At 37.7% G+C, this 14,820-nt stretch overlaps 1 long non-coding RNA gene and 1 pseudogene across 1 annotated transcript in view; both read right to left on the bottom strand.

Moving 5' to 3' along the window:
• LOC112930874 (uncharacterized) overlaps positions 1-14,820 on the bottom strand; it is a 184,115-nt gene that overhangs the window by 38,839 nt on the left and 130,456 nt on the right. The window lies entirely within an intron of this gene.
• On the bottom strand, positions 6,220-14,033 carry LOC140594864 (mitochondrial amidoxime reducing component 2 pseudogene; annotated as a pseudogene).

Here is a 14,820-nt window from a genome sequence, read left to right as displayed (position 1 = left end):
GGCACACCTCAAGGTTTTGCCTCATTCAAGCTCCAGGAACACCAAGAAAGAAAACCCACCCATCACAGTCCCCTCACACTGAGAATGGGGAGAGGTAGTTGGAGACCATCTGTCTTCATTGCTCATCTTCTGTGGACCCCTTCCAAAAGCTTGTCCACCCACAAAAGCCTTTCTTTATTCTGGCCCAAGAAGGACACCAATGTTCCCCACTCCTATGACCCTGTCCAAACTCAGTGACCTGCATCAAGAATAACAATACAGAGTATCACTTCAATAATTACCTCACCTGAGACTTACAGTGGCCCTATGAAGGACATATGTATACAATCATCTCACATGCACTCAAGAACTAGGAAAAGCTTCCACTTTTCAATGAAATGTCTTACTCCTCCTAAAAGAACAGTGCTTATTGAGATAAATGAAAAGAGGGTGGTTGTTTTAAATCAGTATGACTAATGTTAAAAAACAGCTGGTAAGGAATCCTAGGTAATCACACACACACAAGCTACCAACTGGGAACATTACAGTGTCATACCTACCATAATTTAGTTCTCCCTCCCCACGTAGGCACTCAGAGTGGCAGCTGTGAGCCTGGGCTTTGCACGTTAGAGACCATTAGGCAAAGCAGCATGATTCATCATCTTCTGCTTGTGTTATTTTAACTTAGTCATTTGGGGGCAGATCTTCTGAGGCACTAACAATAGTCTGAGACTAGATTGATTTTCTTCCTTAAATAACTGGTGGATTTTTTTTTCTGTTGAAATTTCTACCATTTTACAGAAAGGTGCATAAAATCTTGGAAGTGGAAGGGAATATGGAGGTCACCTAGAACAATTTCTCACCTGGTTCACCAAACTATCCTTTATAATATTCCCAGCAAATACACAGACTCTCCGTGATTTCTTCCAATGATAGGAACCTCACTACGCATAAGAGAGACCATTTTTATTTTTCAGATAGCTCTCATTAAAATATTTTCTTTAATGTGTTCCTATACAATGAATCATTGATTTTTCATATTTCCTTCTAGATTAATCCAGGAAGAAATTATTCTCTTATCCATATAATACCTCTTCACCTATATATGGCTTTGTCTTCTCATTTCCAAGATAAGCATCTGCAGTTTTCCTTAATTTTCCTTTAGAATCCTCAGCATCCCAGATACTCACCTTCGATTGAGTATCTCTCTTGGAAAATGGTGTAAAAATTTAACACAAGGCTCCAGATGTGATCTAACCAGGGCATAGCACAATAGGACTCTGTGGGCACAATGCTTCTATAGATGCAAATTCAGCTTTCTTGGAAGTCATGTCACCTCTTAATCCATCTGAGTTTACAGTCACAGATGCTCCTGGGGTCCTTTTCAAACAGTCTGCCTTGCTTTCAGGGTGCTCCTGGTTCTATAACTCAAGGATTTGCTTTTTAACCTAAATCTACTATTTTATATACAATTAGAGCTACAATTTTATCTTTATCTTGTTCATACATTTCAGGTATGAAGACCACTTAACTGTATCCACTTCCCTCCCAAATTTTTGTTGTCCAAAATGTGAGGAGTATATTCTGTGGTTTCATCTTTGATGATTATTCTGGGCATCCAAGGATAGAGCAGAGCATTAGAGACATCAGTCCTTTAATGAATGATCTTTAGAGAAGTTTTATAAGTCAGTCTGTTGAACTAGAGCCTAATGGTAAAAGTGTTCCCCCAATTACCAGAGAATTGCATATCTTGATAGCATTCTCATGACCCCTGACCCTCAATTTCCTATAGATTTTTTTTTTTACCAGATAGTGCTTTGGCCCATACAAAGGTACTTCACAAAGAAGCAGCCCTTGAAACTCACCACTGCATTTCATGTGAGGATGTACTGAGCAGATGGTTTACTATATGACATATGTCCTCTTTACGAGAACCCACAGAAGTTTCTCTCTGTTCTCAGTACTGTTTTTCTTTCTTATAGACACTTTTATTTATGATGTTTCCTCTTTGCATGGACTATTAGGAAGCCCACAGGAAAATCTGAAAACCACCTCTAGAAAATGTACAGAGTATGGAATAACAGAAATCTCACAGCATACATTTCATGGACTAACCACACACTGTGGTTTCATCTTATTCTAACATTTACTCTAATTTCCTCACTTCTTTATTTTGAGGGAGGAGGAAAGCTCATCTTACTGAATTTTATGTATTGTTAAAGCCATCAAAAGTCTTTTTAGAACAAAGAAAAAGATGGAAGATAGGTAGATAATCCAGACCACATTTCTCTAAGTATTTTATCTACAAGGATACCATGAGGATTTTGTCAGAGGCTTTGCTGCATCAGATTATACTGCCTGCAGCATTGATGTGATCCACAGAACTTAACAATAATTTAGTCCTGGCCCTAGTGAATAAACACTAGTTCCTAACAATCATGGCTTTCTTTTCTAAATGATTACAAATCCTAAGTATAGGTGCATTTTCAGAACTTTTCCAGAGATCGATATCAAATAACTGCTCTATCATTTGGTGGGGTAGGCATTGAGAGTACATATTTTGTTATTCCTTTAGAAATTTGGAATATTTGCTCATTCCAAGTTTTTTTTTAATCTCTCCTATCCTCCATGTCTTATCAAAGATCACTGATAATTGCTGTGAGTTATTAACTGCCAGTTCTTTCAGCATTCTGGGGCAAATAATAAATGCAGTGAACTTTATATGTAAGCCCAAGAAAAATTAGGCATCATTCTTTTCAGAAAAAGTTTAAAGTATGTTACAAGCTGTTAGAGTGGTTAAATTATAATAATTAGTATTTTGTGCAAATGATTTTACCTCAATTAGAAACCTTAAAAGAGAGGAGTAGGAGATGTTAGGGAATTAAAATTTATTGAGTACTCACCATGTACAGGTTCCATGCTAGGTGGTTTATGTATTTTGTTATTTCACATACATAATAATCCTATGATTTCAGGTATTGTCCATTTTACAGACAAGAAAACTAGGTTTCAAGAAGTTAAGTAACTGCCCTAGATCACAAAGATAAATTGCAAAGCTGGGTCTTGAGCTGAAAGCCCATGACTTTCTCCCATATCAGACATGTGAAATTGTGAGGAGTCACATAAAAATGGTTAGCTAGTCAAGACTTTTACATGATTGGAAAATGACAACCATGAGATTTGTACCTTCCTTGGCAAACTTGTTCCTTCAGTCTTACTCCTTCTGGAGCTAAGAAAACCTACATGAAAGAAAAATTTTGTGTTCCTAAGAAAAGAAAATCACAAAGAAAATATTCTTTTACCAGAGTACTAAGAGCTGGCAAGGTGATTCATACTGAAGGCTGAGTGAGAAACTCTCTTAATAACAGTTAAGCACTCATGTCTAAGTATGAGAAAATAAGACAATGTCCTTAGAGCAGAGTGAAGAAAGAAAAAAAAATTAGAGGTTACATCAGGCAATGACAGATTATAGTTAAAGCTTAGTTAAGAAAAAGGTATCTATACTTAGCTGCTTATATTTCTTTAAATTTGCTTTAAATTGCAGCTGAAGCCATAACATTAGGGTGTACAGAAGGAACAACAGATCCAACAGACTGGAATAAGTTCCAGATTATCTTTCCTTTCATAATTTTTTCTGGCTAACTCTAGTGCCCGACTCCAGGTGAGAAGTTTGGGCCATTGATTTTGTACAGCATACCCTCTTAGCACCTAGGAGTAAAGCAAAGAAAAAGTATCATCTAAAATAGGGATTAATAAAGAGTTACTATGTAACATTTTGCATAACTTTCTATAGAAGTTACCCATCTTAAGAAAATTTTGTAAATTATTGTGAAGAAGAATAATGTGGTTGCCAGAGTCCCTTTAGACACCAGAGTATTTCCTGAATTCATTCAAGGCAACTAGAACACATTTCTAGGAAGACTTGACAAGAAGGCAACAGAGGTAAAGACAGTGACAAATCCAATTGTCCTGTAACTCCTCTTGCAAACATTTACTAAAGATAAGGGACAAAAAAATGAACTGGATCACAAATATCAATTCACCAGTATATCCAGCAGTATACAAACAAGATGTTTTCATTATAGATGAGCAATGTTATTTCCTTACGTAGAACCATATCTACAACAGAAGGGGCAATCCAACCAGATAATTCTGCCTACCAGAAATAGCCCTTTAAGCATACAGTTTTCTGCTCTAATTTTTGTCCCTTCCTATTCCAGCTATTCATAATAAGGTCTTCACCCAATCAGATCCACACCTGGTGAGACTTAGGCAGTCCCATCCCATTGGCTATAGCCTGGTGGAACCCTACTATATGTCATTCAGTCCCTAACCTGAGGACCTGGTACCTTTCATCACCTTTTTCTGGTAGCAGCTACCACTAGAGAAGCAATAGTCCTCATATTTTGAGTATCTACAACACACCAGTAGGCATGGGGTCCAGCTAGCTTCATAATTAATCTCAATTAAACTTTATCACAATCCTACAAGTTCTTTAATACCCTCAATTTAAAGATGAGGAAATTAGGTCAGAGAGACAGGATGTGGCTGAAATAGAATTGAAACCTAGGTCTGTCCAACTCTGAAGCCTGTACTTTTTCCAATATGTCACACTGCTCCTCTAACTACAAGCAGAGTATCCTCTTCCTCTCCAGCACCCACTCCTTTCCCTGATCTTTTCCCAGTGGTAAGCACCATGAATCTACCATAACATAGTTCTCCAATCAAGCAGGATGCTTTTATTGTCACACTACAGTTCCAAGTACTAATAAACCTAACCCAAACTGGGTTAAACAATCAAGGGGGTCTATTTAGTTCATGTAACTAGAAAGTCCAGATGTAGGGAAGCAGCAAGCATACATTCCTCAAGACTCCAGTCCCCTGTCTCTGACATTGTGTTGGCTATGTTTGACTCCACAAGTTGGCTTTGCAAGATGGTTACAAGCAACAGTTTCAATACTTACATATAGGAAAAAGGAAGTGTCACTTCAGAGAACCATCAAACAAAAGTACTGAGGTTCATTCTGATGGAACTACCCCCAGCCCTCCACCCCCACCCCACTTAAATTAGTTTCAATGGCCAGGGGTAGTAATACTAAGGAGACAGTGGCTGCCTTGGGTCTACATTCTTCATTTCCAAAACAACTCCTGATTGAAACATTCTAGCAAGAAAAGTAAGAGAACCCACTGGTTCTCAGCCCTGGTTGTATATTAGCGTCTTCTAGCGAGCTGTGTAAACACTACCAATTCTCAGGCTCCAACCTCGATCAATTCATCTCTAAGGGTGATGCCCTAGTATCTGTAATTTTGTTCAATTCCCCCAGTATTTGGAATGTGCAACAGAATTAGAAACTACTGGTTTACATTAATCAAACCCCGCTAGAGTTAGCAGCCAATCCCACTCACACCCTAGCCCCTCCAGGAGAAGTGGAATGAGTGAGATGAAGGGGGAAAGAGGAAGTCTCCAAGCCCTCTACAGCATTTACCAAGCTGTGGTAGCCGTACCTTATTTTAATTGTGTCTCTCTCCCTCTAGACCATAAGCTCCATGTCATAAACTGTGACATAAACATTATGTCAACATTACTCATCATTTTATCCCCAGAACCTAGCACTAGGTTCTGGCATCTAGTAGTAAATGACCACTGGAAATTTTTCATGAGAATGAAACTCAAACTCTATTAGACTGGCCTTGCAAATGAGCCCTATTATCCTTGAAATGAGTCAGGCATCTCCTGCAGATTAATCTTTCAATGTTGTCAGTCCTCCTCCACCCCCACATACACACTTGAAACTCTCAGGGGTTCTCTTCTGACTTTGTTGTAAGCTTTAGCAACTTTGCCACATGTTAAAGGTTCCCTACAGTTTATCCTCATCTACCTCTCCAGTCTCATCTCTGAGAATTACTTGCACTTAGAAGACCTCATATTTATTGAACTCCTCTCAAATGCATACCACCTATAAGAAGCTCTGTTTTTTTCTTTTTGCCAATATAGAGCATGGCTATAAAATAACCTATTTTATTTTTCCCCTCTTTTTTTAAATTCAAAATCAATTTAATTAACATAAAGTGTATTATTAGTTTTAGAGGTAGAATTTAGTGATTCATCAGTTGCATATAATACCCAGCATTCATTACATCAAGTGCCCTCCCTAATGCCCATCACCCATTTACCCCACCCCCGCAGCAACTTCTTACACTGTTCCTGGGAATGCAAACTGGTACAGCTACTCTGGAAAACAGTATGGAGGTTCCTCAAAAAGTTAAAAATAGAGCTACCCTATGACCCAGCAATTGCACTGCTAGGTATTTATCCAAAGGATACAGACATTAGTGATTCAAAGGGGCACATGCACCCCAATGTTTATAGCAACAATGTCCAAAGTATAGAAAGAGCCCAAATTTCCATCAACAGGTGAATGGATAAAGATGTGGTGTATGTATGTAAATATATATGAATGAATATTACTCAGCCATCAAAAAGAGTAAAATCTTGCCATTTGCAATAATGTGGATGGAATTAGAGGTTATTATGCTGAGTGAAATAAGTCAGTCCAAGAAAGAGAAGTACCATATTATTTCACTCATATTTGGAATTTAAGAAACAAAACAGACAAACATAAGAGAAGGGAAGGAAAAATAAAATAAGATGAAATCAGAGAGGAAGACAACCATAAAAGACTCTTAACTATAGGAAAATGACCTATTTTACATTTAAAAATTGAACTGATGTTCTGTGCAAAGCAGTCTTGAATTGTATGATGGATAATAACAATAAAAATAATATAACCAACATTTTTACAGCTCTTGTATAAGCAAGGTAATGCTCTTAGCACTTTATATGTTATATATTACCTCATTTAATCATTCCAATAATCTTAGGAGATGGATATAAGTATGATCCCTAGTTTCCCAGATGAGAATACCGAGGCACAGGGAGACTAAATGACTTATTCAAAGCCATACAGCTAGTACATAGCAAATCCAGGATTTAAGACCAAGTTATCTGGCTGCAAAATCCAGGAATTTAACTGCTACAACTCTGAGGTGCCACAAGAGGCTAAACTAAGATGATGGCAGTGGAAATGAAGAGAAAGAGTCATCGGTGTATTCACTGAGATCTATTAGAAAGGAAAGAACGGTGAGACTTCAACAGTACCATGGCTTACAACTGTTATCATGAATATATAAATACTACTGTAAAAGACAATAGAGAAATCTTGTCAGATTATAGGCATCCTTAAAAAATGAGCTTTTAACCAGATTTTATATGATCTGAAGATTAATAATATCCAGGGAGCTGCCTAGAAAGGGTGTGAAGGTAAGGGTAGCAGGGGTCAGAACCATGTGAGAATCTGAGGATCAGGGCCCCATAACCACTGTCTAATATCTGAGTCAGAATAGGACTCAAAACTAAAAATTCAACAACAAAGTCAAGGTCTCAGAGGCCCAGCACATGTGGCATGCGTCCTCTTGAGAGAGGCCCCTGGATTTCAGAAGTCTAGAAATGTGCATAGAGAAATAAGGCAAAACACAGCAGGTGATGCCAGCTGGAACCTTCTCTGTTTTATTCATGCCTCGTTGGCAGACGGCTGGTTCCCAGGAGGTGGCTGAGTCTCACAAGGTTCAGATGTTAAAGGAAACAAATAACTAATTGTGCTGAACCTCAGCTTGGATTCATTCTGGGGTGTGGACAAACGTTTGTGTCTCTAGAGCTTGCAGTGAAGTGGAAAGCATGTATTAGCCAGCTTGGTGATCTGAATTGAACAGAATAATTGAACTGTTGCCAAGTCTGTGGGTGACTAGATGTCCTGTGTGAGCCTGGACAGTCCTGAGAAATCGTAGTAATTATCAACCACGGCCTACATTCGAAAGATAAGGCATGTCCCTCTTTCCCCCTGGTAAGACCTTATGCATCTCTCTAAACTTAAATGTAAGTTAAATTCTCATAGGACCTATGTGTTTTTTCATCTTCCACATTCTACCTGGATGAGTAACAAGTTTACTCCTGCCTATCAAAGAACATTTCCCTTTTATCTGCTTTAAAACTACCAATATCATGCACCAAGCCCTCCCTCCTCTTCTAGTTCAATTCAGAGAGGCTAGAATTAGAACAGTTTCTGATCTCTCTCCTGTTTTTAAGAGCTTATGCTCCAAGTTGGACAGGTGACTAGAGAAGGATTAAAAGGTTATTCCCGGCCTTCAAGGAACTCCCAAGTCACTGGGGATACAGACACAATTTTTTTTTATAATAGGAATTTATGATAGTGGTACAATTAAAATAACATGAGATCTCAAGTGGTGATTCCATTCATTATATGGTAGGGACGTAAGGAAGCTTCCTAGAGGAGACAACTCTCAGATTAATCTTAAAGATGGAGTAAAATTTCAACAGGAAGTAGGAAATGATAGTTTGAATCCTCTGAGGTTCCTTTAGAAATAAGGTGTGATATGAATACAAAATAAATATTCAAACTGCAGGATGTGCAGAGACTTATATGAAGACATACAAAAGGTGGTTAGAATTCAAGATTGCAACAACAGACATGGAAGCCACATACTTACAGAGAAAAGCAAAGCCATGGATGTGTATATGACATGGCAGGAGTGGAGAGTCAGAAGGGCAGGCTGAGCGATCTTGGGGATCTTGGGGGACACCTGAGTTTGAGGCAGAGACAAAAGTGGAGCCAGCAACATGGGCTGAGGAGCACTGGTCAGAGGGAATAGTAAATTAGCAGTATATCGACAAGAAAAGGGCTCCTGAAAAAAAAAATCATGTAGGATCAAGATTGGGAAGAGGCCATAGGATTTGACATTGTGAAGCCACTGTCAACTATCTTAAGAGTAGTCTCAGTAGGGTAGTGAGGGTGGAAGTCAGACTGATATACAATAAGAAATGAAAGGCAAGTGAGGGAGTTTTGATAGTTTGATTGATTGATTGATTGATGTAAGTAAATGGGGTGAAGGAGATATGGCACCTTGAATAGAAGACAATGGCTAGGCACTATGTATATCAGTTGAGCCAAGTGATTTCTCACATTTTTAGGGTTTATAGTCTGAGAGAGAATTACAACAGAGAGTGTCAAGATGGGGGAGTTACACAAATGAATAAGTTATTTATGGAAGTTAACATGAGTTATAGTTTAGAATTTTAGTAGGTGTTGTAGATTTTTATTGTTTTCTTTGCCTGGTTCTTCTTTAGGAAAATCACACCTCTTCCTCTGATGAAATATAGCTGCTCTACTAATGATTGCAGTGAAGACTGCCAATCTTAGTGTGCCTACACACAGTTGTTGGACCAAGTGATGAGTATGTAACCAACCAAGCTGATCAGAGTCCTTACTAGGATTTTTCAAACAGGAGCTACAAGAAGAGACTGAGTTCCTCTCATAAGACAAGGTTAAAACATAAGCCTGGAAGCTTCTAGTAGCTATGTTTCATGTCTAGTGGGGAAAAATTAAGAGTGAGAGAATAAATCCAACACAGAATGAGAAGCAACAAATAGTAGATAAAAAGAAAGAAAAAGAGAGAGCCCCATAGATATTCCAGTCCCTAATTCCAGAGGTTCCTAAGGCCCAACTGGATCCCCACCCATCTTGCACTTCTGTAAGCCTCTCAATAAATCTCCCTGTTCATGTAAACTAGATGGATTCCTATCACATGCAGTCAAGAGGCCTGACTATTATGGAAGAATTGGTAAAGGGCGAATAATTTTTTTTTAATTTTTTTATGGGTTCAAGGTTAAGAAGTTAGGGTTAGAGTCAGGGTTAGTGATTAGAGTATATGCCTAGTATCCTGCAGTTCAGAGACCTCTCCAGACAATAAAAACCCAAACTTCTGCTGGAGTGAGAATAGACATGGCAGCCATCTACTGAGCTGAGGCAAGGAGGGGGATTTGAGCTCTAAAGACTCTTTAAATAGATATTCAACTGGTCCTTCTGTTTTATTTCCACCTTCACAAGGGATGATGAATTTTTAGGAGTTGCCAATTGAAGCAGCCTAGGTGGTACAGTTGGTCAGAGTTGGACTCTTGATTTCCACTCATCCCAGGGTTGTGGAATCGAGCCCAGCATGGTGATCTGTGCTCAGCACAGTCTGCTTAGGTTCACTCTCTCTCCATCTGCCACTTCCCCACCCCTCAATGCTCACTTGCTCTTGCTCTCTCTCTCAAATAAATAAATCTTTTAAAAAAAAATAAGTGATCAATTGATGACAATATTTTCAAGATTTCTTTTAGTTGACAATCGTATAGTAAGCTGGAGTTGGAAGAAGACGGCATAGACAAAAAATTACATGGTAGAAAACTTGGAGATACTATTAAATATATAACACTCACTAGAAGATACTCAGTAAATGTTTTAGAGGCAGAATAGAGTAGGTTTATGTACCCAGACTTTGGAGTAGACTGCCTGGGTTAGAAGTCCGGCTTCACCACTTACTAGCTGTGTGATCTTGGGCAAATTTTCCTTTTTATTGTGGTGAAATACATATAATTTAAATTTGCCATTTTAACTCTTTTAAAGTGTGCAATTCAGTGACACTTGGTATATTCATGATGTAAAGCCACTATCTAATTTCAGAACATTTTTATCACGCCAAAAGGAAATCCCAAATCCATCAAGCAATTGTTCCCCATTTTTCCCTACTCCCAACACCTGGCAACCACTAATCTCTTTCTGTTTCTATCAATTTGCCGATTCTTGGACTTTTCCTATAAAAAGAATCATATAGGATGGGGTCTTTTGTGTTTGACTTCTTTCACTTAGTATATTTTCAAGATTCATCCATATTGTAACATGTATCAGTCTTTTATTCCTCTTTATGATTGACTAATATTTATGGCTGAATAATAATGCATGGGTACTATTCATTTTGCTTATCTATTCATTATTTGATGGACATTGATGTTGTTTCCACCTTTTGAGTGCTGTGAATAATGCCGCTGTAAAGATTTATTTTTTAACAGATTTTTTAAGCTTTCTTTATTCATCAACATTAACATCAGGGGTTGAGAAGTATAATTGCTATAGTAACATTCACAACAATTTCATAGGCAGTTTTATTTATTTCAAAAGTTCTCATTACCTAAAGTCTATATATCTTCTTATTTCTGGATCACCTCTAATCCTCTGCATTAACTGGGAGCATGAGTAATTTCAAAGAGTTAAAAATAAGTTAAAAATAGAGATTCATTTCTGGGGTGAAGATGGCCAAAGGCTGGTTAGCAAGGCTGCGCCGAGGTGGTTGGTGTTGCTGCTTTTGGCAAAAATCCTAATGAAAACCTCCCGCAAGCTGAAACCACCTCATGGACCCATCTGATACACTGGGTCACCAGCTTGCATTCTGCCAATTTTCTCCACTGAATAATAGAATCTAAAAAGTGGGGACGACTTGTATATTTGTTTCTCCAAAGGAGCACACAGGGGGTAGCTCTTCAGGGTTTCCAGGGGCTCCTTCCTATCTATGATTCTAGTATCTGGGTCTATGGTGGTCAGGATGCACCTGGGGCAAGACAAAACTTTTATCATGTCTACATTGCCAATGAGGAGTTCATCCCAGGTGTCCTCCTCGAAAGCATCACAGCCTGTCACCACGATATTGGATCTGAACTGGTCCATTTTCACTTTCTTCTCCAGCCTGGTACTCAGATCCGCCAAGGAGGCTTCAGGGAGGACCATGATGGGGCTGCAGTCTGGGTAGGCCAACTGGTAATTCAGTACCACAGGAGAGAAAATTTCCTTCAACTGTCTTCCTTTCATGTGCTTCTCAAACTGAAGCAGCCTGAAAGCTTCTGTTTTCAAGAAGCTGGTGAACCACTGCACTGCCTCATCGCCACAGTCCCTGCCCTTAATGTCCATGCCCAACAGCCTGCAATCGTGGACCTTGTTTGAGGGAGGCAGCTTGCTCAGCAAAACCAGCTGGTCCATGCCCGGAGCCCTGAGGATCAGGCGCTCGCCCTCACAGGTGATAGACACCAGTACCAGGCGAGGCTCCTGCCAGGCGGTGACCATGTGCCCATCTTCCTTAGTCACCAGCCAAAACCTCTGACAACTGCAGCATTTTCCCACTGTAAAGGTTTGTGTACAAGTTTTCACCCGAATACCTGTTTTCAAATGTTTGCTTTATAATATAATAACTCTGTAACTTTTGAGGCTTTTTCTACAGTGGATATACCATTTTACATTTGACAGTATTGTAAGAGTATTCAAATTCCTCCACATGTTTCATGGTGTTTTTCATGGTTTTTTTTCACTTGTTATTTTTCATGGGTTTTTAAACTAATATTATAGCCATCCTAGTAAGTGTGAAGTAGTATCTCATGTAGTTTTATTTGCACTTCCTTAACAATTAATAACACTAAGTATCATTTAATGTGCTTGTCGGTTATTTGCATATCTTTTTTGGAGAACTGTCTATTCAAATCCTTTGCCCTTTTAAAATTCAGTTATCTTTATGTTGTTCAAATGTGAATGTTCTTTATAGATTCTGGATACTAGATCCTTATTAGATCTGTGATTTACAAATACTTTCTTGCTCACATTCTGTGGGATTTCTTTTCATAGATAGTGTCCTTTGATGAACAGAAGTTTTAATTTTGATGAAGCCAAATTTATCTATTTTTCCCTATTTGTGCTTACAGTGTCAAATTGAAGGAACCACTATCAAACCCAAGGTCATAAAGACTGAGCCCTATGTTTTCTTCTAAGAGTTTTATGGTTTTAGCTCTTATAATTAAGTCTTAAATCCACTTTGAGTTAATATTTGTATATGGTGTAAGGTAAGGGTCTTGAGCAAGTTTTAACCTCTCCATATCTCAGTTTCCTTATGTGTAAAATAAAGATAGTGAAAGTACCTATCTCATGGGATTTTGTGAGGATAAATTGTAAATCAATAAGTTAAGATGTGTAAAGTACTTAGAATGGTACCTAGCACATTCAATAAGTAAATATTCACTACTGTTAATTATTATTTGCTGTTGTTGATTTGGGATGGGAGAGATCATCTGAATATGAGCTCATGAAGTAGAGTGGAAGAGAAGAACAAAATTTACGTCTCTTAGTAAAACAAATGTTTTAGATGACTTAAAATCAAGTACCATCATGTGTGTATTGCGGAGTTTTTTATAAGTTAGTATTATCACTGCAGTAATACTGGTGTAAAGTTCTTAAATAAAAGAAGATGATAGTCCTCTGTTATCCTGGGCTAGTCAGAATACACCTGTAATCTTGTGCTTATTCTTGAGTGCACTTAAAAAGAGATTTCAATAACCCAAGTTAAAGCAGGTAGAGCAACCTAGTTGTAAGAAGTCTCAAAATGACTAAGCTTGGAAAAGAGCTGAAATAACTAAGAACAGAGGAAAATTTTTCCATGAGGCTGATGAAGCTTAAACTTCAGGGCACCTCTGTTGCACAAACTCCTCCAGGCCCTAATTTTGTATTCTTCTTCTTAAGAAGGAGTCCAAAATTACATACACTCTAGCGCCAACAAAATCTGTACCACCGCTGACTGAGAATACACAAAACTGCCTCCATCTATCTTAAAATCTCACTGCCACTGTAAGTCATTGAGCAGAGGCCGGACCCATGCAACTGATGATCTGTAGAAAGAACTGAATCCAGCATTCAGCAGAGAACAGAATCCAGGACTGGTAGGGTGCTTTCTAAACACTATGGTTCCAACCTTGAAAAGTTTCACCCCTTTTCTAGAGAGCAGTCTTCAAGGATTTTTTTTACTCTTAATTTTTAGTACAGTAGTTCTTAGCCATTATAATTAGTAATGATAAATGAACAAATAGATGGGTAGATAGGTAGATAGATAGATAGACTGGATCTAGTTATATGTGATTTTGACATATAACTTCAATATGAGAAAATGTTGAAGTTTTTTTCAAGTTCTAAGCCTAATTGTACTACCAACTCATTGTGTGTTCAATTTTATTCTACCTTACAATGAATATAATTCTTAGATTCACCTGAAATTTTTAAAACTGTCTGCCTGCCTCTAGCACCTTTATTTTTAATTTTCTTTAATTTTTTTAATAAAAATAGTTTATATTCATTAGAGTGTCTCTAAGGTTTTGGTATAATTGCTCCCTTAGTTTTGTGAAATTAATTGAAAAATTTACCATCTGTTTATTAAGGAGCAGTTTATACATAGGAATTCACCATTCATTGCAAGTTGTTAAAAGATTGTCTGTAAATCCATTTAGCCTAGGGCCTTTCTAGGAGTTAGTTCTTTTTTTAATAATTTTTGTAATTCATAATTTTACAATTTTTATAATTTCTCTAGTGGTTACTGAAAGTTCAGGTTTTCTGACTCTTGTTGAGGTCATTTTGGCAATATATTTTTCCTAGAAAAATAATTTGTTTTATCCAGATCTTTAAAAAAACCTTGCCATGGTATTTTTAATAATTATTTTAATAATATCTATATATAATTCTTATTTTCCTTGAGTACACTTGCCAAAAATGTACACCTTTGTTGACTGTTTCTTTATTGAGTAACAATTTTTCCGTTTTATAATTCACTAGTCTATTTTCAAATTTCAACTCTTCTGAAATTTGACTATATCTTTCAATAGATGCCAAAGACATCTTGGCAGTGGCCAAAGAAAGGGCTAGGTTGAGGCACTGTTGTAGTTGCTGCATGCATGTGATCTTGGCCATGCATGTTCACCCCATTATTACCTTGGAAGAGTTAATTGCATTGACAGCCCAACATAGTGTTAAACATTAGCCTAAAATGAGATTCAAAATATCATATTGTATAGCAGTATTGAAATGAAAATTTTAGGGTATGCAGATGATTTTCTGTCTCATATAAGGCAATACAATTAAGGGT

This window comes from Vulpes vulpes, chromosome 12 (genome assembly GCF_048418805.1).
Source record: "Vulpes vulpes isolate BD-2025 chromosome 12, VulVul3, whole genome shotgun sequence".
NCBI classification, from domain to species: Eukaryota; Metazoa; Chordata; class Mammalia; order Carnivora; family Canidae; genus Vulpes; species Vulpes vulpes.
This window is presented reverse-complemented; position numbering and strand designations above follow the sequence as displayed.